Below are 15,935 nucleotides of genomic sequence, written 5' to 3' on the forward strand. Positions count from 1 at the left end.
AACACATGGAAAACATGTTGGCTGAATTTCTGAAATAAAATAAAGAATCTACTGTATGGGTTTTGCTATGTTTGTGGTACTTTTAATGTGTGGAGCAGAAGACTTTATCAATAATATATTGTGATAAATTTTAACACACAATCTTTCTCAAATCAGCAAGAATGGTTAATATTCTCTGATGAAATTTGGCCTTCCATAATGGCACACTATAGTAATTTTAGTATATTATTTTCAACAAATTTTGATTCAATTCATTTTCTAAACAGGAGTACTAAGAACATCTGTTAAACTCCCAAACTTGGTATAGGCATTCATGAATGTAGTCTTTAGCATTAAGCATATGCTTTCAAATGATCTACATGTTTGCCAATACCCAGGAAAATACCAAGTAGAATGTTTTACTTTTAAAATAAATCTACTATATATCTTTGAAATGGTTATATTTTGAGAAGACATTGGTTCTGCAACATCATTCCTTGAGAAATACATTTAGCCTTAACTAAATTTTAATTACAGACAAAGTAAGAAATATTAAGAGAAAGTTTTCAGAATCCTATAAATCTAATCAGTATTTGGATTTAATAAAGGATTCCAAAAAAGATTAAATATGATTTTAAAAGTTTTTTTCTAATAACTTATAATGGCCAGTCCTATTCCTGAAATATACAGATTCAAAATTTCTGAAATATATAAATTCAAATTAGATTATAAGAAATAAAATTTAATTTATTTGCACAGATTTCTTTCTTTTCCTGGGGAAAATGTATAATGTTTGAAAGGATCAATAATCTTTCCAATAATATGTATATTATTGTATATTTATATATATTGTATATATATTATTGTATATTTATATATAGTATGTGTGCGCACGTGTGTGTGTATATATACACACACATATATGTACACACACACAAAAGAGCAGGATGACACAATCAATAAGAAGGGACACTGTGAGGCTCAACCCCTCTCTGCTGGAGGAAACTATAGGCAGTGCTGGACTTCAGCAATATCAAACAGTAGCTGAATCTGCAGTGCCTCTGCCCCTTTAGTTGGGGCTACTAACATCCTAACTTGCCTTCGTAGGTCTTTCTGGCTCTTATGCTGCCCCACACAGACCAACCTTGCAGAGGAGAGGCCCCCAGAAACACTTTGTTCTCCATGTTCTCTGATCTGAATGCTGCACAATTCCTCAACCATGTGACAATACTTTGGTAGTCCTCTTGTGAGTGCCTATTACTTCTCTGAGGGTGGCTTGCATTAGACAGACAAATTCTAAGGGTCTATAAAGCACTGAGAAATAAATATCAATTGATGATCTTCAAGGAGCTTAAAGAGGAAATATTCAGATAATTGCTATGAATCAGTTGGACCTCAATGTGAGATCTCTGAGAGGTGAAGTAGATGGACACTTCAAGCTTTCTTTGCAGGCAAATGCACCTCCTTTCCCTTCTTTAGTCCTAGACGATGCTTCTATTCAGTGATATTTCTGGTGACTTCAGTAATTCTTTTTTTTCTTGGTAATTTTATAGGTATGCAGACAGATTCTATAATCTTGTCCTTCATCAGTGCTCAAATAAATTTTGGAAACTAAATTAGATTAAATCAAGATGAAACACTTTGTTCACTGCAGGAATTTTCAGAGGATTCACAAGGGAAAAGTACTTTGCAAAGGAAATATATTAGGAAACAGTTTCCAAAACTTTGTCCACCAACTTCATGGCATTCCTGAGTGTGTGTGTGTGTGTGTGTGTGTGTGTGTGTGTGTGTGTTTGAACATATGGGGGAGTGTTTTTTTGTGTTTTCAATTACTACTCCCAATAAAATATTTATGTGTATGAAAAAAAGGAAACAGTGGACCAAGATTCAGTTAGACAAAGATAGATTTTTAAAGATTCTTTTCCATCTTCATATATACTTTTTATACCCTGTGCTGTCTTCATATGTGCTAACTTACTGATGATAAAAGTGACAGAAAACACATTGCTCTAAGCAAAGTCCTGCTAGCAGTACCTCAAAAGGACACTAAACCAAATGATGATCTTCAAGTGAGGATTAGGTAGAATTTAGTAGCACTGAAAACCAATGACTTAAAACAGAATCACATTAAGCCCAGAAGACAAATATCCCTGCATCAGGAATGCCGTTAATGTTTGTTGAGGTGCATCTGCTCTCTTTCTTGATAATGATGACTCTGATTTAAAATATAACTTGTTATGGTGATAGATTTGGAACTGGATGTGGAGAGTAAATTGGGTAGAGAGTCGGATCCTGTTTGGGTTGGGTTTACAACCACAAAACTGACTACTAGTTTGCTAGCATAGGAGTGATAAATAGAAGAATTTCCTCAAGTGATATTCACAGACCAATTTCAGTATTGGTTTGTTACTTTGTACCCCTGGGAGGTCACACCTAGAAAGTCCCAAATTTCTCTTCTGAGAGAAGATCAAATTTCAAAAAATATAATACAGAAAGATGGTAGAATTCTGAATTTCTCAAATCACAGCATGTTAACATCATTAGTGTGACTCTGGAATTCTCTTATACCTTGACTAGTGTTGTGCCACGTGATTAATACATAATGTTAATGATAAGCATTCAGTTAGTTGGTGGGAAGGCTTTCCATTGGAGTAGACCTTGAAATGTTATCTTGCTCATGACCTTGAAATGTTACAGATAAAGATACCTTAGAACTTCAAAAATGTCCACTAAGTTTGACTTCACTATATTTGGTTGCAGAGAGGAAAAACAGACAGAATGACCAAGGATGTGGAATGCTGTCTTAGATTGCTTTCTGCCACTGTAACACAATACCTGAGATTGCGTGAATTATATAGAATTGAGATGATTTTTGCTCAGTTTTGGAAGCTGGGAAGTTCATGAGCATTGATAAGAGCTAACAACGACCCAGATGTATCTCAAACCTTTTGATTTTGACACCTGCTAGACTTCAGATGGGGACTTAAAAGAAAAAAAAATAAAGTGGGACATGTGGAAGCAAGAACATGAGGGGCAGATTTGCTTTATAAGAACTTACTCTGCTGCAGACTCATTCCTGTGTGAAAGGCATTAATATCTCTTAATCATTAATCTTTAATCACTTTTTCAAGGTCCCACCTTCCAACATCACCACAAGGGCAATCAAATATCAACATCAGTTTCAGAGGACAAACCATGTTCAAACCATAGCACACACTCTGTGGCAAAAAAGAAAATAGACTCTACCATCGTTGGTTGGAGAGCCTTTATGATGTTTTCCTCTTTCAACAGCAAGGATAATAGGAACAGTATATTTGGTTAAGGTAATTGTAATGACAGAAAAACACGTGTTCATCCACACATGCATACCAAAGTGTAGATAATATAAAAGCAACTTCAAATATAAATTGCCACTATTTTATCCCAAAGAAATGTTGATATATAAAATTCGATGGAGGTACCATCAACAAAAAATTTTATTTAGTATAAAAGACTCAGGAGAGCTAATGGAAAGAAAATTTCATAGGGCAAAGATGCTTATTGAAACTAAGGCTAAAAGAATAATAACAGAAGGAGTTTGCCAGGTAGATAAGGCATATTAAGCAAATAGAAACATGTACACAAAACATGAATCAAGATTTCCCAATATTTTCCTATTTTGTTAATTCAAATAAGGAGAAGAAAGCACAGAAAAAGAGTTGCTAGAGTAATCAGAACCTTCATACTAAGTATATCATCATCCTAGCTCCAAATTCCACTTGCCTTTGAAATATAAAATGATATGAGTGATTCTTTTCCCAAGTGAGCTTTTATATTGCTTTGAAAGAACAAATCATGTTAAAAAATCATGTGACATGCTCTACTTGAATTTCTACCCATGCAAGAGCTGCTCCTGTTAGAAGGGATCAGGAGAACCATCTAGATGCCACAAACACATTTGTGAATTAATTTTCTTTTCATTCTGTTTCTTGAAGCTGTTTACTACTTGTTATTCAGCAAGTAAGAATCAGGTCAAGTATACACTTTCTGTTGAAATGTTTCATATGTGAGTCTATTAGAATTTTTAAAGAATCATTTTCAACAAAAGGAAGCATCATTCAACAGCAATTTCAATTTACACAGAAATTCCTTGTGTAGCATTTTCTAATCAAGTTGTTTAAGATTGAGTCATAGATTTTATATTGGTAAATTTCATATAACTAGTTGTTCAAATTTTTCAGAGATTCATTTCAGCCTCTGCCCACAATCAGGCTCTAAAGACAATGCCACATTATTAAAATATTTTTATGGCATGATTCCATTTCTAGGGTAAGATTTTTGATTTAGATATCTGTTGTATAATAAAAATCTCAAAACTTAATGGTGTAGCCATACATGGTGACATCTGTAATCCTAGCCACTTGAGAGGCTTAGGCAGGAGAATCACAAGTTCAAAGTCGGCCTCAGCAACTTAGCAAGGCCCTAAACAACTTAGCAAGACCTTGTCTCAAAATAAAATATAAGAAGGGTTGGGGACGTGGCTCAGTGGTTAAGCACCCATGGGTTCAATCCCTGGTATCACAAAAACAAAATAAAAGAATACAAAAAACCTTAGAGGTGTAAAGAAATCAGGCAAGAGAAGAAAATTCAAAGGATATAAATAGGAAAAGAAGAAATCAAATTATCCCTGTTTGCTGATGACATGGCATTATATCTAGGAAACGCAAATAATTACATCAGAAGACCTCTAAAGCTGGTCAATGAATTCAGCAAAGTAGCAGGATTTGAGATAAACATTCATAAATCAGTAGCTTTTCTAATTCTAATGGAGAGTCTGATGAGAAGGAAAACTACTATTCCACTCACAGTAACCTTGAAAAAATAAAATATGTGGGAATTAATCCAACCAAGGAAATAAAATATTTCTGCAATAAAAATTATAGAACACAGAAAAAAGAAATCAAAGAAGATCATTGAGCACTAATCTGTAAGGTATATAAAGAACTCAAAAAACTAAGCACCAAAAAAACAAATAACCCAATCAATAAATGGGCCAAGGACCTGAAGAGATACATCTCAGAAGATGATGTACAGTCAACAAGTACATGAAAAAAATGTTCATCATCACTAGCAATTAGAGAAATGTAAATCAAAACCACGCTAAGATTTCATCTCACTCCACTCAGAATGGCAGCTATTATGCATACAAACAACAATAAGTATTGACGAGGATGTAGGGGAAAAGATACACTCATACACTGCTGGTGGGACTACAAATTGGTGCAGCCAATATGGAAAACAGTATGGAGAATTCTTGGAAAATTGGGAATGGAACCACCATTTGACCCAGCTATCCCTCTCCTTGGTCTATACCCAAAGGACTTAAAAACAGCATACTAAAGGGACACAGTCACATAATGTTTATAGCAGCACAACTTACAATAGCAAAACTGTGGAACCAACCGAGATGTCCTTCAATAGATAAATGAATTTTAAAAATGTGGCATATATACATAATGAAATATTACTCAGCAATAAAAGAGAATAAAATCATGGCATTTGCAGGTAAATGAATGGAATTATAGAAGATAACACTAGCTGAAATTAGCTAATCCCCCCCCCCCCGAAAATGCCAAGTGTTTTCTTTAATATAAGGAGGCTGATTCATAGTAGGATAGGAAGGGGAGCATAGGAGGAATAGATGACTCTATACAGGGAAGAGGGGTTGGAAGGGAAGGGAGGGGGCATGGGGTTATTAATGATGGTGGAATGTGATGATCATTATTATCCAAAGTGCAGGTATGAAGACACAAATTGGTGTGAATATACTGTGTATACAACCAGAGACATGAAAATTTGTGCTCTTTATGTTTAATAAGAATTGTAATGCATTCTGCTGTCATATATAAATAAAAAAGAAAGAAAGAAAATGCAATGACCTCCCATGTTAGGCAGAGCTAATATTGTTAAAATGGCTATTTTACCTGAGCACTGGATAGATTCAATGAAATCCTTGTTAAAATACAAATGACTCATTTTATAGAATTGGAAAAAAAAGTTGTCCTTAATTCTACTTAGAAGAATAGGAGATCCAGAATAGACAAAGCAATCCTGAGCAAGAAAAGTAAAGAAGGAGGCATCACAATACCTGATCTCAAATTACACTACAAACCCATACTAAAAAAACCAGCATGGTATTGGCATCAAAGTAGACATAAAGAGTAATGGAATAGAATAAAATAATCCACATACTGACAGTCATCTGATACTTGACAACGGTGCTAAAAATACATGTTGGAGAAAAGAACAGTCTTTTTAACAATGGTGCTGGGAAAACTGAATATTTGTATGTAGAAGAATGAAATGTAATTCCTCTCTCCCACTCTGCACAAAAGTCAAAGTTGATCAAAGACTTGGGAAACTTTGCAACTGCTAAAAGAAAACACAGGGACAATACTCCAACACATTGGTGCAGGCACCAACTTCTTTAACAAGACCTCTAAAGTTCAATAAATAAAACCAAGAATTAATAAGGGGGATGGCATCAAATTAAAAGACTTTGGCACAGCAAAGGAGACAATTAAGAGCCTGAAGAGAGAGCTTACAGAATAGAAGAAAATCTGCCAGCCCCTCCTCGTATAAAGGATAAATATCAAGAATATATGAAGAACTCAAAAATCTTCACACACACTCACACACACACACACACACACACACCAAATAACACAATTTATAAATGCAAAAAGAACTAAACAGATATTTCTCAAGAGAAGAAGCACAAACTTATGAAAAAATGTTCAACATCTCTAGCAATCATGGAAACACAAATCAAAATTAAATATTTTATCTCACTTCAGTCATAAAGGCAATTATCAAAAGTAAAAATAATAAGTACTGATGAGTATGTGGAGAAAAAATTATACTCATACATTGTTGGTGGAATTAAAAATTAGTACAAGAACTCTGAATAGCTATAAGGAAATTTCTCAAAAAACTAGGAATGGAGCCATCATATAATCAAGCTATCCCACTTCTTTATTTATCCAAAAGAACTAAAATCAGCATACTCTAAGGATGCAACCACAAAGCACAATTCACAATAGCCAAATTGGAACCAGCCCAGATTTTTATCAATAGATGAATGGATTAAGAAAATATGGTATATATATATACACAGTGGAATTTACCCATAAAGAACGAAACCATGGTATTTGCTGATAAATGAATAACCGGAGAACATCATGTTAAGTGAAATAAACCAAACCTAAAAAGTCAAGGGTCGAATATTTTCTCTCATATGCAAAAGCTCGAGCAAAATAAGGGGAACAGAAGGTGGAGGTAAGGTTCTATGAAAACAGAAGGGAGATCAGTGGAGTAGAAGAAGGAGATTGAGAAGAAGGGAGGAAGGAAGAGAAATGGAATGGGTTTGATAAAATTATGCTATGTGCATATTTGAATATTCCACAATAAATTATACCTCTATGTATATGTATGAAGCATCCATCAAAAATAAATAAATAAATGAGGAAGGAAAACAGTAGGAGAAAGAAGGGGAGGGGAAGGAGTAGATGTCAGGGACTAAAATGTAGTAAATAAAATATCATACGTGTATTATTTTGTCAACTATTTTGTGTAGCTATAATGCTCTTATACAATAAAATAACAATAACAACAACAAAAAATTACTGGTGTGAAACAAGAGTAGTTTCCTATTTCTTCAAATTTGCTATGTTGGTAGATAATACCTCATTGATCTCAAATGGGCTCCACATCCAGGTACAGGATCAACTAGGCTTGAAAAACCCAAGATGACATTGCTGACTCAGTGAACCTACAAAAGACCTGGATCCAAGAAGACAAGGCTCTTCCTTTATAGGACTGGCCCAGGAAGTGAGAACATTAGAGATGTTGCAAGGCATCAGATAAGTACCGAATTTTGTCCACTCTAGATTTTTATATTGCAGTCCTAAACCTAACCCCTAATGTAATATTATTTGGAAATAGGGCCTTTAAACAGACAATTAAGCTTAAGTGAAGTTAAAAGCAGAGACCCAAGTCCACTAGGACTGCTGTCTTCTAAGATATTGATAGCAGAGGTGTCTCAGAGAAGAGGACACCCAAGGAGCAGGCAAGCAACAAGCTGCAAGATTGGGAGAGAAGCTTCAAGAAAAATCATCTGCCGACATCGTGATCTGGACTTCTACTCTGGAACTTTGAGAACTAAGTCCTCATTGGCTAGGCTGCCCAGTTCTTAGTACTTTGTTCTTGCAGTACTAGCCCTAATAGGTGAACACAGCACCTTTTAGCTCAGATTCAGAAGACATTTCTGTCACATTCTTTTGGGGAAAATAAATCACAAGCTGCCCCCATTTGAACAGGTGGGATATTAACCTCACCTGTTGATATTAGGAATTGCAAAGTAAGGTTGCAGAGAAACTTGGGGAAATTGTCACATACATCTTTTGAAACAAGGTACCATTGAGATTTTGGTAATTTTAGGGCTTCTGCTGAACTTCCTATCTCTACCATCAACCTAACATTTCCTTTTCCCTTGAGTGAGAAGACTAAAGAGGCTACAGATGTTTCCTAGGCCAGAGAGGCATTGCTATGCCCTCCCTTCTTCCCATTTCTCTGGCATCATTTTCTGTTATGCTACCATTGCCCACTGCCCTAGTCACACTGTCTTCCTGTGTTGAAACATGCCAGCTGTGTTTTCTCCTCTGAAGGAATGTGATTTCTTACCTCTTCCTGCATCTCTGCCCTTCTGCTGGCTTCATGGTTTACCCTCTCACTGCTTTCCTGTCCAGATGTCCTCTACCCATTGTGCCTTCACCCTACACTAGTGACAACTATATGGTACTGTACTATGAGTGTGCTCATATATTACTCTTATTTATAATATATGTTAATCTTTGCAATATCATATGCTTTATTTATTTTTACAAAGTTATTCCCCAGGCTACCCACTTCAGAATATCAACTTCATAAAACCAGATATTTTTATCTGGTGTATTTGCTGCCAAATCACCAGCACTCCTATAATGATCTAGCATAAAATAGGTATCAAATAAATATCCTGAAAGATTGAGTTAAAGGAATAATACCTAAAAAATGCAGCCAATTGGAAAAAAATTAGGAATGAATCTAACCAAGGGGGGTGAAAGCCCTCGACAACAAAAATCATACAACACTAAAGAAAGAAATTGAAGAAGACAGTAGAAGATGGAAATGCTTCCTCTGGTCATGGATAGGAAAAAAATTGATAAAATTGCTGCATTACAAAAACTGATCTGTGGATTCGGTGAAATCCCTATCAAAGGACCAATGATATTATTTACAGAATTAAAAACAACAAAAACAGTCTTAAAATTCTTATGGAAGAAAAAAGGCCAAGAGTAGTCAAAGCAATTCTAAGTCATATTACAGTGGCACAAATTATGTAACCAGCATATGTTTCCATCAATGGATGAATGGATAAAAAAAAAAAAAAACATGTGGCATGTATACACAGTGGGACTTTATTCAACCTTAAAGAAGGATGGAATTATATGGTTTATAGGAAAATAGATGGAATTTGTGAGCATTATGTTAAGCAAAATAAGCCCAATGTAGAAAGTCCAGGGTCATACATTTTCTCTCATATGTGGAACCCCCCCCCCAAGAAAGGAAAAATGAGGTGGGGAGTGCAGGTAAATATCTCATGAAAGTAGAAGGGAAATAAGTAGAGTAGTGGTGGAGAGGGTGTGGGGGAGGAAGCATTGTAAAGTGAAACTGACCTAATCATATTGTTTGATTTTGTTCATGTTGAATTGAATATATCACAATGAGTCTCACTACTATGTATAATGATCATGCACCAATATAAGTAAAGTATATCTCATTAAGTCAGAAATAAGAATCACAAAACAGCTATACATAACTTGCAGTTTTATATATGAGATTAGTAGAATTTCCTGCAGAAAGAGTTTAAAAGTAGGAATCTCAATGCACTGAAATATGCTTAGAAGTGAGCGATTTTGACTACATTCATGTTTTTAAGCACGCATATTTTATGACTTAGTCATAAGTACTTTAGAAGGCTAAGAATTAAGTGGAACCCAAACCAACTTTTATTATCTTTTTTTTTACTGTAGTAAAATATACATCACAAAATTTACCACTTTAACACTTTTAAATACATAATTCTCTGATATTAAACACACTCACAATATAGTACAATCATAAGAATCATTTATTTCTATAATTTTTCACCTTCTCTAACAGAAACTCTATACTTATGAAAAAATAAGTACTGATTACACCTCCCCTCCAGCCACCAGTAACTTTCATTCTGCTTTCTCTCTCAGTGAATTTCATTACTCTAAAAATCTCACATACGTAGAGTCATATAATATTTTTATGACTGGGTTATTCACTTGGTAAGTATCCTCAAGGTTCATCAACACTATAACTGTATCAGAACTTCATTCTTTTTTAAAGTTAAAATTTTTTTCATTGTATGTATATGGCAGATATTATTTATCCATGAAGCTACTCTTCCACAATTGTTTTCTTTCTCCCTTAGGTTATTGTCAACAATGCTGCTATGGCTACTGCTTTTAATTACTCAGGGTGTATACCCAGAAGTGGGATTGCTGTAGTATATGGCAGCTCTCTGTTTAAATTCTTGAGGAAGAACCAGGCTTTTTTCTACAGTGGTTGTACCAGTTTACTTTTCCAACATACTCAACAATACTTGTTTCCTCCCTTCCTTCCTTCATTTCTTCAGTCCCCTTTTTTTCTTTCTATTTTTGACAATAACTACTCTAATAAGCTTGTACAGTTAAACTGCAAGTAAGGTTCTAATTACAGGTCCAAAGCACTGACTGCACTGAGGAATGGAAAAGATGGGAAGATGTGTTGAGGGGAACCACAATGACGGGTCACAATGAAAAGTCTGTGCACATGTTTTTAGAATGCTGTTACGAGTTATTTCACTCACAGCCTATACAATTACAAAATTGATGCACCCTAATTAAAGCAAGGTCAAGTGCCTAGAAGAGCATAATACACCAAGTAGAGAATGAGGAAAATAAAATGTAACATTTTTACCAATTTTTATCTCTACATACCAGGGAGGCAACATCTATACTCACTGGAAAGCTGAAAAAGCACCACAACCACGTTGTCCAATGTTACTTGACCAATTTATTCTCTCTACTAGAATCATCTATTTTTCCATTTATTCAAAGTCCAAGTGTCACCACATTGCAACTATGGGGACAGGGAATGTAACTTGCAAGGGAAGGTGAATGTGACATTAAAAGTGGCTGAAATCACAATATATTGGTACTAGCAGACTTTCACATTTACAGGTTTACAGTCCTTCTTTCAAGATTAAATAAAAGAATATTATAAAGTAATGCCAATTGTCTGAAGTGTTCATTGCTTTGTTTTGCCTATTTTTGATTCACCAACAGCGTCTTGTCCTAGGATCTTTGTAAGAAGATGCATTCCCCTGCCCTGCATTTTTTCACAATCTGATAATAGAGTCCTACTTTCTTATCTTTTCATTTGGTGTAATATTTTCATGTATAGAAGTTTTCATTTATAACTAGTGAAATTGCTAGATACATTTACTTTCTCTTTGCCCATCAGCTTAAGAAAGATTGTTTTCTTTTTATCCAAAGTACATTATGAAGACACGAATTGGTGTTAACATACTTTATATACAGAGATATGAAAAATTGTGCTGTATACATATAGTAAGAATTTAATGCATTCCACTGTCATTATTTTTTTTTAAAAAATCAATTAAAAGAATAAATTAATTAATTGAAAAAATTTTAAAAATAAAGTAATACCAGTGAAATCTTGCCAAAAGTAAGCCATTGAAAAAGATCACAATCTTGTGTGTTTTTATCATGGAAAAAAAAATAAATGAAGTCAATTTTCAAAGAAAGAAGCCACTGAAATAAAATACTAAAGACAAGTAGGAGAAATACAGGGGGGAAAAAAGAAAAATTTGTTTTACAAAATAATTTGAAATTTAAAATTAAAACCAGATGCTAATCGTTAAAAATAACAAAGGAGATAAATGTCAAATAAATTTAATCAGAAATATGAACAAAACACTGAATGAGAAAATGAATATAACCAAATATGAGGAAGGAATTAATAGTTAAGATTGGCACACAGAACTATTTTCCAACAAGGTTTAAAACCATTTTTTCATTTATTAAAATTAGCAACAAACTTAGATTAGACAATTAAACAGGGAAGTATATTATAAGTGTTTATAAACAGTTTAACTCTTAAAAACACTGAAACCAGAGTGTTACAGGTCATCTCTATCAAGCAGAGATACAAGGAATAGAAGTGCTGACCAAAAGTACTAAATGCAATCCTGGCATGAAACTCCCAGAGAACATTAAAAATTCATACAGCAAACCTGGCCACTGGTCCGAATAGCTCCAGGTTGGACTGTACATGACTCTAGGAAGTCAGCGTAGAATCAGGTATTTGGCACTTCCTTCTCTCCTGTGAGCTGTCTGATGAGGCAGAAGTCTTGTCTCTTTCACTGCTGGAAAATGGATGCAGAATTAGGGAGTCAGTTTTCCATTTTGATATCAAGTAGAACAAGGTGGACTCTGTAACTCTCAGCCATGACCAAACAATTTTTTTTTTTTAAGCTTCCAGCAATCTCTCCTCTGTTCTGATTGGCCAGATTTGGATGCACTATGTCCAAACTAACATTTATTGAATTGATTGAAAAATCTTTAGCCCTAATCACACCTAGATAAGATATCATGCTTGGGGAGTGAATTAAAAAACAAAGTTGGGTCCGTTCAGCCAAAAGGGGGAAAAAAAAACAAGCTTTTTGCTCAGTGAGCAAGTTTTGTCTTGTTTTGCTGTGTTTTGTTTACTATTGTCTGAATCCTGGAACAAACATCTGTCTCTCTCTCTCTGACCTTTAATGGACCTTGACCTGGAAAAAAACTCCAAAAGTAAAATGTAAGTTACCACACAAAAAGGAAATCTGTAGATGATTTTCTGAGGCTTGGAGGAGTTTCAGTGACACAACATGAAAACCCAGTTACAATTGTGCATGAAATAAGAACTTCCCAAAACTTTCTTGAAAAATTGAACATTCAACATTTCTCATTCCTGTTAAAATCCTTATTGGAACAATATTTTACTGTTCAATATTTTCTTCCCATTCACCCTTGAATTTGCATTAGAAAATTCAACTAACGCAACTCTTCTTATTCTTCTCTCTTTTAAGAACACACACTGTAGGTGTGTAAAAGTGTGTTGCTAAACATCCATTCCTGCAGGCACATATTGCTACCTCCCTTAGAGGCTTACTGGAGATGATGAGGAATCTGAACTGCCATTTTTATTATTAACGTATAAATTATGTGCTTTAGGAAAGAGAATTAGAAAAAGTATTGACATGTCAACAGTAGTTAGTTAAATCGGGATGGTGAAATTAACAGTCGTATACATGTTTTTCTTCGAGTCCTTTTTGCACATAGTGGGTTTGAAGTCTGTTGAGAGATTGGATGTGAAAAATACAATTTTATTTTTCTAAGATTGAACTTCACTTATATTTTGAATTTTCATTTCTCCAGAGTGGTTAGAAATATATTCTTAGAGAAAGAGAAGAACCCCTCCAGACCTTTCCTTGGCATAGAATTTTGTCTAATTTTTGGAATAATAAGGATGGAGGTCAAACTTCTCTCTCAAACACAAGCACCTAAAAATGCTTAGTCATGTGCCACAAAAGTCTTATATAATCATTGACTGCTCATTCTGGGCTGCCTGATCCTTTCAGATGTACCTCATTCCCACCTACTCCTTTGCTCACCTGAAAGCTAGAATGGAAATTAACCTGAGAGGTGTGTGAAATCTCTGCAAAGACACATCAAGCGGCAATTCATTTTGAAGCCAGGTCTCAATCATTCCATGAAACTTTCTGTGGAAATGAAGCATACACTCTTCAGTTGTGACATTGGTAGACCTCTTCCAATTTCTTTCTTATTTTTCCTCTTCCCCTTCTTGACCTGAAGTTTTAATTTACTCAGATGTTTCCCTATTAGTTAGGGGAGCAAAATCTCAAATATTCCATCTGTGTGCCTCAAATGCTCAAGAACTGAGACATCTGTAAGCTTGAGGCTGGAGAGAGAGCTGAAGATTATGTTCATCCTACCTGCCATGTAGTTCTTCTGCCTCGAGAAAGGAAAGGAATGGTAGCCTGTCCCAAGATGTGCATGAAAAGAAATATTAAAAATGAGACTCAACATAGAACTGGGGTATTTCATAGTACATCAGCTTTCCTTCAGAACTAAATTTGTGTGGTACTGAGACAAAGAATATTTGTTTGAAATTAATATATTCTGCAAATGGGTGGTTTTTCTTTCTGCAAGTTTTAGAGCAATTCTTGTCCTTTTTTTTTGTTGTTATTTTTGCATGGTTCTTTGTTTTTGTTTAATTGTAGTCTCATAAACAATACTGGTTAAGTGTCTCTTAGCAAAGCAACTCTAAAACAATTTAGGTTCTCCCTGAAATAGTGTGTACATCTCCTACCAGATTAATGGCCTTTAAACAGTTAAACTGTTTTTAATGTCACTGACAGTTCCCATGACCCTAAGAAAGTGTCCTATTAAATAGATGATTAAACTTAAATATTGTCACCCTGATTTTAATGCCTTTTTACACAGTCCTGTCTTATGTCAAAATAACCATTGCTTCAAGGGAAATTGATTTGAGTGATGTTAAGGTTTGCTGCAAGGGGAGAAAATATGCTCACCTGTGAGTAGTTTTGAAAAGATGCATGCAGGGAAGAAAGTATGCCACCTGCAATCTACAGGTGGGTCTGTAACAGGAACAGAAGATCTTCCAGGCTATGAACAACCTTAGCAATGGCATAGGAAATAGAGATAATTCCGATAAGAGCAGAGCCCTGTTCTCCATCAGGTACTGGGGAGGTTTAAGGAAAGGAAGTTTTAGAGGACTTTATCAGTCCTGATCTTGGCAAATACGCACTAACCATATCCTTTCTCTGAAATCCCACTGTCAGGACCAGTAGATGCTGTAAAAGCCTTAATTACTTGGGGGAGGGGGGCGGCAGGTGAGGTTTACCCTAATGACAAAAATGTTCAGTTTTCTACCAATCTTCTTATCTTCCTTAAGTTTACTATCGTTTGGATATAGTGTATCTCCACAAAGTTCCATATGCTAAAGCAGGAAGTGCATCAGATCTTGTAGGACTGGATTACTTCTCACAAGAATGGTTTGTTAATGAGTGAATCTGGAACTTCCCCAACATTCCTTTTCCATACCATTGCTCCTGCTGTTTTGATGCTGTTCACCGTCAGATTTTCACCAAAACAGCAGATTCTGGCACCATGCTCTGAATCTCCAGAACTGTGGGGAAAATAAGCTTCTTTTCCTTATAAAGTATAAATTTCAAATATTTTGTTATAACAATAGAAAAAGGTTTAAGGCAGGTTCTTATTTTTTTTAACTGCAGTTTCCACAGCTGTATAAGAAGATAATTTTGTCTGCTTTCTAAGATTATTGTGATGATTAAATAAGTTATATAAGCAAAATATTTAAAACAAAGCCCATCCTGTTACTAAATAAATATTAGCTATGATGATATTTTCATCTCCCCAGCAGATTGCTATGGACTTAGGGATAAAGCCTATGTGCACATGCTGTATTCAATCTAATGCATTGCATGAGCTAGGAAAAGAATTCATATTAAAGAAATACTTACTTGTCTCATTTATAAGATGATGATGAAAGTCAATGCAAAATCCTTCATAGAGGAGAATATGGCATTTGTCCAAGACTTTTCTGATTTCCTTTGAGATCTAGATTTTTTTAAAAAAAAGACTTAAGATTCACAAGAAAAGAAAAGAAGGAATTGGGGGTAAAATGGAGACTAGATGATCTAACAACTCGATGAGAATAGGCACTTCAATTTTATT

At 34.9% G+C, this 15,935-nt stretch overlaps 1 long non-coding RNA gene across 1 annotated transcript in view; it reads right to left on the minus strand.

Annotated features, from left to right (window-relative positions):
• LOC144370068 (uncharacterized) overlaps window positions 1-12,575 on the minus strand; it is a 72,210-nt gene extending 59,635 nt beyond the window's left edge. Inside the window, exon 1 of the long non-coding RNA XR_013430002.1 lies at window positions 12,389-12,575. This is a non-coding gene — a long non-coding RNA (uncharacterized LOC144370068). The remainder of the gene's footprint in view (window positions 1-12,388) is intronic.
• Window positions 12,576-15,935: the final 3,360 nt, after the last annotated feature.

The sequence above is a fragment of the Ictidomys tridecemlineatus genome, chromosome 2, assembly GCF_052094955.1.
Source record: "Ictidomys tridecemlineatus isolate mIctTri1 chromosome 2, mIctTri1.hap1, whole genome shotgun sequence".
Classification (NCBI taxonomy): domain Eukaryota; kingdom Metazoa; phylum Chordata; class Mammalia; order Rodentia; family Sciuridae; genus Ictidomys; species Ictidomys tridecemlineatus.